This window comes from Pelophylax lessonae (assembly GCF_965119305.1).
Source record: "Pelophylax lessonae genome assembly, chromosome: 13".
Lineage (NCBI taxonomy): Eukaryota > Metazoa > Chordata > Amphibia > Anura > Ranidae > Pelophylax > Pelophylax lessonae.
The window spans coordinates 111,257,866-111,270,710 of NC_138780.1; the positions used below are offsets into that span (position 1 = coordinate 111,257,866).

Consider the following 12,845-nt stretch of genomic DNA (forward strand, 5'->3'; position numbering starts at 1 on the left):
ATGAGTGCTGCCAGCATTCCTGCAAAGGTTGAAGGGGTGGGGGGTCAGCCTGTCGGTGCTCAGACCATACACTGCACCCTGCATCAAATTGGTCTGCATGGCGGTTGTCCCACAAGGAAGCCTCTTCTTAAGATGATGCACAAGAAAGCCCGCAAACAGTTTGCAGAAGACAAGCAGACTAAGGACATGGATTACTGGAGCCATGTCCTGTGGTCTGATGAGACCAAGATAAACGTATTTGGTTCAGATGGTGTCAATCGTGTGTGGCAGCAGCCAGATGAGGAGTACAAAGACAAGTGTATCTTGCCTACAGTCAAGCATGGTGGTGGGAATGTCATGGTCTGGGCTGCATGAGTGCTGCCGGCACTGGGGAGCTACAGTTCATTGAGGGAACCATGAATGCCAACATGTACTGTGCCGTAAGAGCAAAGCTGATATGCTGAGTTACACTCCTAAGTAGACAGTAATGCTGTGGCATCCATCCCCATTAATAGAAAAGAGAAAAACCTGGAAACACCACCAAAAGGTTTATTTTCCAAACAAAGCGGGGGAAGGGGGATGTTGTGATGCTAGAGTAAAGAAAATGTGAAGCAAAAGATACGGATGTATAGATAAAAATATCAAAATGTATTAATACATTTCATGTTAAAAAGATTTGCATAACAAAAAAGGTTCACAAAATTACAATGAATATGTTCACATGGAAAACACAGGAAATACCAATTAGTGAAGAGAACACTAATAGGGTAAATAAATCTGAGAAACCTTCAACACATCAGAAAGCATTGAGCATATAAGGTGGGTTCCACACACTGGGGAAGGCAGCTGGAAAAAACGAAAAGTGGGGTGACTAATGGACCCCAATGCGTTTCAACTTGATATAAGCCTTCTTCAGGGGGCATATATATTGGTCCACACTTCTTTGGGAGAAGAGATACGCATATGTAGCCCATCCACAGGTGACTCAGCACTGATGTATTGTGGTTTTTAACATGTATCCAATCCACACACGAACAAGCCCGGGAGCAGGTCAGAGCGGGAGCCCCCCTCTGAGGACCAAAAGCACAGGAGCCTCAACGGAACACAGCAAATTCAATCCAGATCCTATATGGTCCTGGTCCAGGCTCGAAAGGTAATAAGGAAAAGGTAAAATTTAAAAGTTAGGTCAAGCAAACCCATAAATGTGGGTATGGCTCTTGTTGACCTGATCAAAGTATACCTTCCCACACAAGATGGGCCAGGACCATATAGGATCTGGATTGTATTTGCTGTGTTCCGTTGAGACTCCTGTCCTTTTGGTCCTCAGAGGGGGGTTCCCGCTCTGACCTGCTCCCAGGCTTTGTTCATGTGTGGATTGGATACATGTTAAAAACCACAATACATCAGTGCTGAGTCACCTGTGGATGGGCTACACATGCGTATCTCTTCTCCCAAAGAAGTGTGGACCAATATATATGCCCCCTGAAAAAGGCTTATATCAAGTTGAAACGCGTTGGGGTCCATTGGTCACCCCACTTTTCGTTTTTTCCAGCTGCATTCCCCAGTGTGTGGAACCCACCTTATATGCTCAATGCTTTCTGATGTTTTGAAGGTTTCTCAGATTTATTTACCCTATTAATGTTCTCTTCACTTATTGGTATTTCCTGTGTTATATATGGGAACATATTCATTGTCATTTTGTGAACCTTTTTTGTTATGCAAATCTTTTTAACATGAAATGTATTAATACATTTTGATATTTTTATCTATACATCCGTATCTTTTGCTTCACATTTTCTTTACTCAAGCATCACAACATCCCCCTTCCCCCGCTTTGTTTGGAACATCAACTTTTTGGTGGTGTTTCCAGGTTTTTCTCTATGTACTGTGACATGCTGAAGCTGAGCATGATCCCCTCCATTCTGGGACTGGGCTGCAGGGCAGTATTCCAATATGATAATGACCCCCAAACACACCTCCAAGACGACCACTGCCTTGATAAAGAAGCTGAGGGTAAAGGTGATGGACTGGCCAAGCATGTCTCCAGACCTAAATCCTATTGAGCATCTGTGAGGCATCCTCAAATGAAAGGTGGAGGAGCACAAGGTCTCTAACATCCACCAGCTCTGTGACGTCATCATGGAGGAGTAGAAGAGAACTCCAGTGGCAACCTGTGAAGCTCTGGTGAATTCCATACCCAAGAGGGTTAAGGCAGTTCAAGGCAAAATAATGGTGACCACACAAAATATTGACACTTTGGGCCCAATTTTGACATTGTCACTTAGGGGTGTTCTCACTTTTGTTGCCAGCTGTGTAGACAATAATGGCGGTGTGTTGAGTTATTCTGAGGGAACAGAAAATTTACACTGTTATACAAGCTGTACACTCACTACTTAACATTGTAGCAAAGTATAATTTCTTCAGTGTTGTCACATGAGAAGATATAATAAAATATTTACAAAAATGTGAGGGGTGTACTCACTTTTGTGAGATACAGTATGAACTGCTGTCCCTTTAAACCATGTATACCTGCAAACATGAGACCATCCAGAACAAACTCAGAGCACCACACACCTAGCAGATGCTTGGCTAGTCTAAAAAAAGAACATAAAAAAGAGGGAGCTGAATACAAAACATTGAGAACCTTCCCATACCCCTGAAATCCAAAGGTCTCAAGTGCTCCTCTTAGAACCACAAAGCCATACATTGTATCTTCAATTGAAGTAGATTTACAATCTGTCCATGACCGATATCTCCCCTAGGGGGGACATTAAACACTGGGCACCCATACGTTCAGGCTAAATAGGGGTGAAATGGCCCCCTTCGCATCACCCCACAGCGTACTAACGCCAGAGAGAGCGGCGGTGCGGATGGCTGTACTACTGCACATGTGTCAAAGATGCCGCACCCGTGCAGTAGTGGTGGGTCTATGTGTGGAAAGCCACCCGTCCCAATGCAACCTCACCCATCCGCCCAAATCACCTCCCCCCTCAAAACCATGAAGAGGGAAAGTGGAGAGGAGGGGAAGGAGACAAGGGAGGGCTGAAAAAATACCGCCTCGCCCCACCAAGAATCAACACAACCTGCAGAGTGGCACAAATAGCCACAATGCCACCTTGTGGACAAAAATGAAAAATGTGTAGATATCACATTTGAATGCTCTATAAAATGGCTAAAGACCTGAAACACAAAACCATTGGAGACAAATGTAAAAGACTCAATTCAAAACCATTCTCAACAGGTTTCAACAACCAAAACCCCTACTATGGATTGCCTGGGAGAAATAAGGGCCAAAAATCATATATACAGTGGGTACGGAAAGTATTCAGACCCCCTTAAATTTTTCACTCTTTGTTATATTGCAGCCATTTGCTAAAATCATTTAAGTTCATTCTTCTTCCTCATGAATGTACACATAGCACCCCATACTGACAGAAAAACACAGAATTGTTGACATTGTTGCAGATTTATTAAAAAAGAAAAGAGAGATGAGAATCATGAGGTCAAAGGAACTGCCTGAAGAGCTCAGAGACAGAATTGTGGCAAGGCACAGATCTGGCCAAGGTTACAAAAAGATTTCTGCTGCACTTAAGGTTCCTAAGAGCACAGTGGCCTCCATAATCCTCAAATGGAAGACGTTTGGGACGACCAGAACCCTTCCTAGAGCTGGCCGTACGGCCAAACTGAGCTATCGGGGGAGAAGAGCCTTGGTGAGAGAGGTAAAGAAGAACCCAAAGATCACTGTGGCTGAGCTCCAGAGACGCAGTCAGAAGATGGGAGAAAGTTGTAGAAAGTCAACCATCACTGCAGCCCTCCACCAGTCGGGGCTTTATGGCAGAGTGGCCCGACGGAAGCCTCTCCTCAGTGTAAGACACATGAAAGCCCGCATGGAGTTTTCTAAAAAACACCTGAAGGACTCCAAGATGGTGAGAAATAAGATTCTCTGGTCTGATGAGACCAAAATAGAACTTTTTGGCCTTAATTCTAAGCGGTATGTGTGGAGAAAACCAGGCACTGCTCATCACCTGTCCAATACAGTCCCAACAGTGAAGCATGGTGGTGGCAGCATCATGCTGTGGGGGTGTTTTTCAGCTGCAGGGACAGGACGACTGGTTGCAATCGAGGGAAAGATGAATGCGGCCAAGTACAGGGATATCCTGGACAAAAACCTTCTCCAGAGTGCTCTGGACCTCAGACTGGGCCGAAGGTTTACATTCCAACAAGACAATGACCCTAAGCACACAGCTAAAATAACGAAGGAGTGGCTTCACAACAACTGCGTGACTGTTCTTGAATGGCCCAGCCAGAGCCCTGACTTAAACCCAATTGAGCATCTCTGGAGAGACCTAAAAATGGCTGTCCACCAACGTTTACCATCCAACCTGACAGAACTGGAGAGGATCTGCAAGGAGGAATGGCAGAGGATCCCCAAATCCAGGTGTGAAAGACTTGTTGCATCTTTCCCAAAAAGACTCCTGGCTGTATCAGATCAAAAGGGGGCTTCTACTAAATACTGAGCAAAGGGTCTGAATACTTAGGACCATGTGATATTTCAGTTTTTCTTTTTTAATAAATCTGCAACAATGTCAACAATTCTGTGTTTTTCTGTCAGTATGGGGAGCTATGTGTACATTCATGAGGAAGAAGAATGAACCTAAATGATTTTAGCAAATGGCTGCAATATAACAAAGAGTGAAAAATTTAAGGGGGTCTGAATACTTTCCGTACCCACTGTATATATATGTACTCCCAATAGAGTAAACGGAAAAACCACAACTTTTGCCACAAAGTTCACAGGATATTAGTTCACACATCCTAGAGGGCACTAAACTGGGACCCCAAGTGTCAGGCCTAGACATCCTACACCCACATTCACTGACATCATCAATGCTCCGAATAGGATTAACATTTCCAAAAATAAGGAAACATTTACATACAATAATGACATGGTTTAGGAGGGTTGTCCAAGATGGAATATGTTTATGAGTTACAAAAAGGGTTAAAACTGATATTTTCATTGATCCCTGGTGATTTGGTTACCTCCAGCTGGAAGATCCATTAGGTTTCAAGCTGGAGGAGAAGCTTGTCAATTTCGCCCCCTCTTGGGGTTTTTCCACATGTTCCAAGGCAAAGAATCAAATGTAGTCAGAGTTAAAGCTGTGATACAGTCCAGCATGTCGACTTATTAAAGATACCCTTTTCTCATTCAGTATGTAATCTTTGATCCATTTCCAGAAAGGCCTCTTAGTCTTGCCCACATAAAATGCCTTACACCTATATTCCATATAATAAACTACCCCCACCATTCAGCAATTAATGGCAAACTGTGGGTCCAAGATTGTCCATTGGAAAAGTAGAAAATGCACCAGTATCAGTGATAGTAGGCAATCTGAAGCTTGGTGGTCAGTGGGGGTAAAAAAATCTAAGTGGTCAGTAGGAGGAGGAACGTATCTCATCATTAATATTAGTGGAAAGAATATTACATGGTCATTTATATCACTGGGAAGAATATTGCCCCATCGGTGGAAGGAAGTGTGCCTTGTTTCAGTGGGACTAACAGTGCCCCAGGGATATAGGCAAACAAAGGGCTGAAGTTTGACCACTTACCTCTACATTAATGTGTTTATTGTTTTAAGCTCCATGTGTAATAACTTTAGTACCAACATTATTTTTAAAGTTAGTGCTTTCCAAATAGGAGTAATTTTTGGGTGTTGGTACTGCCCTGGCAGTTTTTTCTTATATGTTTTGTAAAGGAAAATATGGGAAATATTGGTAATTTTTCCTTCATATAGAAAAATAGTGATTGTTAAATACTACAAAAAAGTTCTATCTGTTGGAAAAATGATAAAAAAAAATTAATCTGGTTAAAATGTTTCATGCGCATTAAATATAATGCAGCCTTTCAACAATATTAACATAAACAATAGTGCTGCGCAGAAAATGATGCATCTAATTGACAATCAAAACAATCATATAATTGCTGAAAAATTTAGTCATTCAATAAAATGAATATAAGACGTGCATGATCTCTCATCATAAAAATATGAACCAATGCAGTAGAAAAATGATAAACACATGCAAATATCAAGCTATAGTAAAATTGATGAATGTGATAAACAGTGAACAGTAGATGACAAATAATTTGTGTGTGTTTGTGGGAGAATAGTAAAGATGATTATTTTTCCCAATCACCGGTGCTTTTAAACAGTCCTTTACTGAAGAAAGTGTAAAGGCTTGTCAGATGTACCACCTCCATTCTTGTGACCCCCCTAATGGATGAGTTCTCATCTTAATGAGTGTGACCTCGCACTCAAGCTTGGTCTCATACAGCTTGTTAGCCCCCGCAGGCTCCCAATCTGCGATCTGCAGCATCGGCAGCTCTCTCACATAGGGGGAAAACACAATTCCGTAGTGCAAATATCATACGGTAAAAAGACAACTTTATCAAATAAATAAATAAAATGTAGCACTCTCATGTGATTGGTGAGTGCACCAATCTATCCAGGTAAAATACAAAGTTGTAGGTTGACGGATGGCCGAATGTATCCCCACCGTTGGATTTGTTAGAACCATCGTTCCACAAGCTGTTAGGTATGCGATCACCGACACTAGCCTGGCCCCTCCCCTGCTACTCATAGACTACCCTGAACAGGGGCAGCCCATCCAGATGATATAATGGTCAGGACATCAGCCGTGCCCGATTGCGTGCAAAACCAACTCTACTCACACTACCTAGAGCTGTCTACCCTGTTTCCTTAAACTGTCAAGACTAATAGCCTTCGTTGTATATCCAATATGTTATTATATGGTATAAGCTGTTCTTTGAATATTATCTTGCAAAATGTTTCATGTGGGTTTAGCTGTTGTGAAGGGCGGTCCTTTTCTTCCTTTCCCACACGATATAGCTGGACATTTGGGGTTTACCATACCCCCCTATACTACAAGTCATGAAATGTTTATCATTGTTTTTGATGCTTCGCCTACTGCATTGTTATGGGCTACATCCCTACTAAATTAGTGCAATATTGTGCACACTGTTTTACACCCTTTCTCATCACCCTTTCTTATTATGTTCATATGTTATTCTTTTTTTTCTGTATCAATAAAATATTTGAACAAGAGATACACGAGTGTTAGACAGGAAATACATTATGCATTCATTTATAATGCCATACAATATGTGTATATGAAAATATTGGAATTTAAGCTGATCAAGTAACAGTACAGCTCTCTCCCAAAAATGCTAAATTTTTCCCATGGGAAATAAAAGGATTCCGAGGGTGTGGATGTTGCTATAGTTGCGTGTTAACCCTAGGAGTCAAAAAACATATGATATTAAGGATCTAATTACATGCGACACTAAAGGGGTGGTTTACACACTGAAATGGAAAAATGTATAAACAAGTGCACTACCGTGGGGTGGTATCACGGGTGTACTATAGCGTGGTAAACATGTGCCACATCCCAAAAAGTTTGAAATTGTATATAGACTAGAACACCATAGACTTTATAGGAACAGATAAAATATATTCATAATTTTATTATTTGAAAATGTTAAAAACATGTTTCGCGATAAACGCTTCTTCAAGAGCTCTTCAAAAATATACTGTACACCATAGAAATAAAATAAGTATACTGAAATAGAAAGTACAAACTGTATTATATCACCATAATAATAACACATTAGTGAACTTGCTGTTTCTCAGAACCAGGCAGGCACCACCATGCAGTGCACAAGTGGAAAAGATGTGGGGACGTGCCACAGTAGCCACTAGTAAAAGGGCGTAGAAAGTGTTCATAATAGTGTGGAAGCATCCCCAAAGGTGCATGGAAAAAGAGAAGCACACCATTAAAGGGAAGAAAGAGTTATAAATAAGGTGGGATCCAAGATGGAGTCAGCGGGACAAAAATAAAAAAACCCCTAGTAATTAACTAGAGTTTAATGTAGCATTCAATTCAGGATAAACAAGAAAATAATCTGTTGAAATCAGATAATGTCTGTTAGGAAAAGGTGGAATAGGCTAAAATTGCTCACCTCATGATTATATCGTACCTCCCAAAGCCTACCAATGTTAGGGTATGTATAAAAGAAGATAAATTGATTATATAGGCCAAACGCTAATGACCTGTAATAATTGGACAATGTTGGTATCATCAACAATGTCGGTATCATCAAAAATTGGGAGATTGGTCAGTTTTGTAATGGCCTAGAGCCCTATAGTGAGACAACCAGGCGTCTTTCCAGGTAAAAGTCTGTAGACAAAGAGAAAAAGAGAGAGAAAAAAGCCATTCATGAGATGTATTATTGTGTATGCTTATACCAGTATAGGCTGGAAGGTTGATAATAGGCACAGCATGAGTTAAATGATAGAGCCGCACTATTAAATTTAAGTAGTGTTACCTGATTGGCCATAGTTATGCTCGATTATCCAGCCATGGATCCCCTGGGAGCATGGATCTTTAGGGGCCTGTGTCTGGCTTCCTCCTATGTGAGTCCCAAGCAGAAATAGTTCTATTTCCCATGGGAAAAATTTACTAGTTTTGGGGGAGAGCTGTACTGTTACTTGATCAACTTAAATTCCAATATTTTCATATACACATATTGTATGGCATTACAATTTTCTGCATAATGTATTTCCTATCTAGCAATCATGTATCTCTTGTTCAAATATTTTATTGATACAGAAAAAAAGAATAACATACAAAAATAATATAAATGAAGGGCAGGTCATACAATGTACCTGCCATTCATACATGGGGACGTGGCATGACAGTTAATTAAAAAAATAAATACAATTTTTGAGAGAGAGTGAGTTGTAGTTTTAATTGAATTTTATTGGCTATTAAAGCAATAAGGCAATTGGTCAGTAAAAGAACAATATTCATTGGTTATTAAGTCGTTAATCTAATTGGTCAGTATAATTCACTTACTTTGGATTGGTCCAAATTGTCTTATGAAGCCACCTAAAGATGTGATGTTCTTCTATAAAAGAAAGAGAGTTAACCATTATTTTCAGTCAGCGGGAACAGAAGTTAAGAAGATTCGTGGGTCGTTCTTACCTGATAATGGAGTCCTTGCTGAAGCAATTATTGGATCTGGTTGGCGGAGCAGACACTGAAGCCTGGATGCGGCTTTGCCTATCCGTTTCGGAGGTCCCGGTTCCGGTTGAGCCTTGCCCTCCATCTTTGTCTTCTTTGGATGCCGTCGTTCGGGTTCCTGCGGCGCTCTCCGCTGACGTACTTTCCGATCGCAGAGGTCGTCCTATAGGAGCGGCTGCTGTCCATGACCCCGGTGACGAATTTCCGGATCGTCAGTTCCGCACGGCATCCATTTTCGGGGAACAAGATGGACGCGAGTGTCAAAATGGCCCGGTCGCTTCGCAGAGTCTTCTCAAGAGGAGCTGGAAAAAAGAGGAGGCAAAATAAAGGTACTTGTAGTGCCCGTCTCATGTCAGCCCCTCCAGCTAACCTTTCTAGCTCTGTACAGGGTGTAGGTTCAGTCGTTGCTCCTCCGTCCAGTCGGCCAGTGGTCTCAGAATCGGTTGAGAGGCCTTCAACTGACATTCCTTCCGTGTCTTCGATCCTGACTGTACCTGCTGTTGGCACCGTGGTCTCTGATGACGCAGTGCCTGGAGGGGAGCGTCAAACTAATAATGTATTGCAGGAATTTTTTACTATGTTATCCTCATTTTGTTCTAAAGTGTCACCTACTTCTGTGAATGTGAGTAATTCTGCTGTTAATGAAACTGCTCTTCCTCCTAATGTTCCTGATATTATTCCTGAGGTATCTTCTGTTAACCCTTTATGCACTGTATGGTCAGATGCTTTGCCTTCTACATCTCGCCCTGACTTTCATTCTTTTGAGATGTCTAACTCTCCATCTGTCCCTGTCTCTAGTCCTTTGGTACCTGACTCCTGTCTAAAAGAGATTATGCCATGTGAAATCTCTCCTTTGGGATTTCACTTAGCCCCCATTCACACTGGGGCGACGCTACTTCGCACCGCGCCGCTACCTCGGAGCGGCCGCCACGGACTTCGTAACATTGAAGTCTATGGCGGTCGCCTCCTGGTCGCCCCAAAGAAGCTCCGGACCCTTTTTCTGAGTCTGAGCGACTTGTGTCGCTCCTATCAGAACGGGTCCGCAGCTTCCCTATGGGAGGCGACCTGTGAGGCGACCAGGTCGCCTCACAGGTCGCCCCAGTGTGAACGGGGGCTTAAAGGATAGTATAAAAGAAAAAATTTGGAAGGGTGAATTTGTGGATTTTTTGTCTTTACTGCCTAATGAAGGTAATAAATCCTCTGATGATAGATCTAGGCCTGTTCCTAGATCTTTTAACAATTGACTACAAGGTTTCTGCATCTTTGCAAGTGTTCTGGGAGAAAAGCAGCCTCATTTATGTTCTGGACTTTTTTCAAGATCTAGATATCATTTTGGAGGCCTATAAGCACTTTCCTGGTTTTGCTTGGTTTCTATATGACGAGTCTTTCCGTCAGAAACTTTAAATTCACAGGTCTTTGAAATGGGGTGTAAAAGATGTGGGCCTATGGATTAATTTGCTGTTACCCCAGAGGCCAACTCTCTCCCAAAAATCAACTGCCTTTTGTCAGTTGCGCAAAGGTTTTTTGCTTTGCCTTCAATGAAGGTCAATGCAATAGGCCCAATTGTAAATTTAGACATGAGTGCTCTCACTGTGCAGGTACTCACCCATTCTCTAGGTGCTTTAAAATGAATACACCAGTTACTGTCCCTACCGAAAAGGAGCAGCTTTTTCAAAAGAGCGGAAACTCCGGTGAGTTGGGAAAGAATGCTTCCCTGGCTCCTGGAGTACCCAGATAGTAAAAAAGCAATTATTTTATATAATGGTTTTATATTTGGTTTTTCTTTACCTGCTTTTTCAGGTCCAGGTTGTTTTATTGTTGATAATTTACCCTCTGTCGTTGCTTTTCCTGCTATTGTTCATGATAAAATTTTAAAAGAAATTGATGCAGGTAGGGTTGCTGGCCCCTTTTCTTCCCCTCCTTTCACAGATTTTTGGATTTCTCCTTTGGGTGTCATCCCTAAGAAGGAAGCCGGCGAGTTTCGCCTTATACATCATTTGTTTTATCCAGATGGCTTGTCTCTAAACAATGAAATTGATCCTTCTCTGTGTTCAGTTTCATATTCTACCTTTGAAGATGCCCTGGTTAAGATAAGGGGTGTGGGAGCTTCTGCTTTGCTTGCAAAATCTGATGTAAAATCAGCTTTTAGATTGTTACCCATACACCCATCTGCGTTTAATTCTTTGGGTTTTTTCTTTAATGGAAAATTTTTCTTTGATAAATGTTTACCGATGGGGTGTTCATTATCCTGTTGCTATTTTGAGCTTTTTTTCCAGTTTTTTGGAATGGGTAGTGTCTCGTAGAGCTTCATCTAATAATATTTTACATTATTTAGATGATTTTTTGTTCATTGTGAGTGCTGATTCTTTAGATTGTTTGAAGATTTTTACTGAATTCAAGATTGTTTGCAATCTTTTTGGAGTTCCTTTGGCTGCGGAAAAGACTGTCTATCCTACCACGAATCTTGAGTTTTTGGGTATTGAAATTGACACAGTCTCAATGGAATTTTGACTTCCCGCTGCAAAGATTTCTAAAATTAACTTTTTATTGAATTTTGTTTTACACAAAAAGAAAGTCCAATTGCGGACTATTCAGTCTCTGTTGGGACTTTTGAATTTCGCTTCCAGAGTTCTGCCCATGGGTAGGGCTTTTTGTAAGTGCTTATATAGGGCCATTTCTGGAGTTTCTTCCCCTTATCATTTTGTTAGGATCTCGTCTGCTATAGCTGAGGATCTTTTGGTTTGGTAAAGTTCTTAGAAAATTTTAATGGTTCTTCTGTTTGGCAGGAGCAATTTTGTTCTGCTTCGGCTCTTAGTTTATTTACAGATGCATCCGCTGCTCATGGTTTCGGTGCTTACTGGGACGGCATTGGTCTGCTGATTCCTGGCATCCTCATTGGATCAGTGGTGGTTTCACCAATAGTATAGTTTTATTGGAACTATTTCCTGTGCTAGTTGCCTTGGAATTATGGGGGCACCATTTCCAGAACATAAGGATAATTTTGCACTCTGACAATAAAGGGGTTGTCTTTGCTGTGAATTGCCTGTCTTCACATTCTCTGCCTGTCATCTCTCTTTTGCGTTTTTTGGTTCTACAATGTTTACGACTTAATATATGGTTGAAGGCTAAATATATTCCTGGTTATTGTAATGAAATCGCTGACTCATTATCTCACCTTCAGTTCGACAGATTTCGCATGTTGGCCCCAGGAGCAGATCCCCTTGGCCTGTCTTTGGCCCGTCTTGCTCGTGCCACTTATGGAACTTGGTCTGACTACTGTTGCTTGTGCAATTAGGAATTCCTTGGCTCCTTCCACTTGGATGTGTCAGCATGGGAACTATGGTCTTCCTTTTTGTTGGCCAGAGGCCTACCTGTTTTTTTCTTTTGATGAGGGTTCCATTTTGCTATTTTTGAACAGCTTGTTCAGTAGGCAATTTTCTTATGCTCATGTGTCAAAAACTTTGGCTGGTGTTTCGTTTTTTGCACAATTGAGTGGATATCCATCTTGTGTTAGTTTTTTTTTCAGTCAAAGTAGCTTTGCGGGGTTATCGCAGGACACATGTTTTTCCGGATAAGAGGTTTGCCATTTCTTTGTCTCTTTTGAGAGATTTATGTGCTGCAACCTCTTCTGTTTGTTTTTCCTCCTTTGAATCTTTGTTATTTTAAACAGCATTCTGTACCAGTTATTTTTGGGCATTTAGAGTCTCTGAATTATTTGCTTCTACTTCTTCTGCTAACGATGGTTTGTGTCTTAATGATGTCTCTTT

General features: G+C 41.4%; 1 protein-coding gene across 7 annotated transcripts in view; it reads left to right on the forward strand.

Annotated features, from left to right (window-relative positions):
* LOC309569543 (ryanodine receptor 3) overlaps positions 1-12,845 on the forward strand; it is a 1,308,933-nt gene that overhangs the window by 722,484 nt on the left and 573,604 nt on the right. The gene's annotated exons all lie outside the window — the stretch shown is intronic.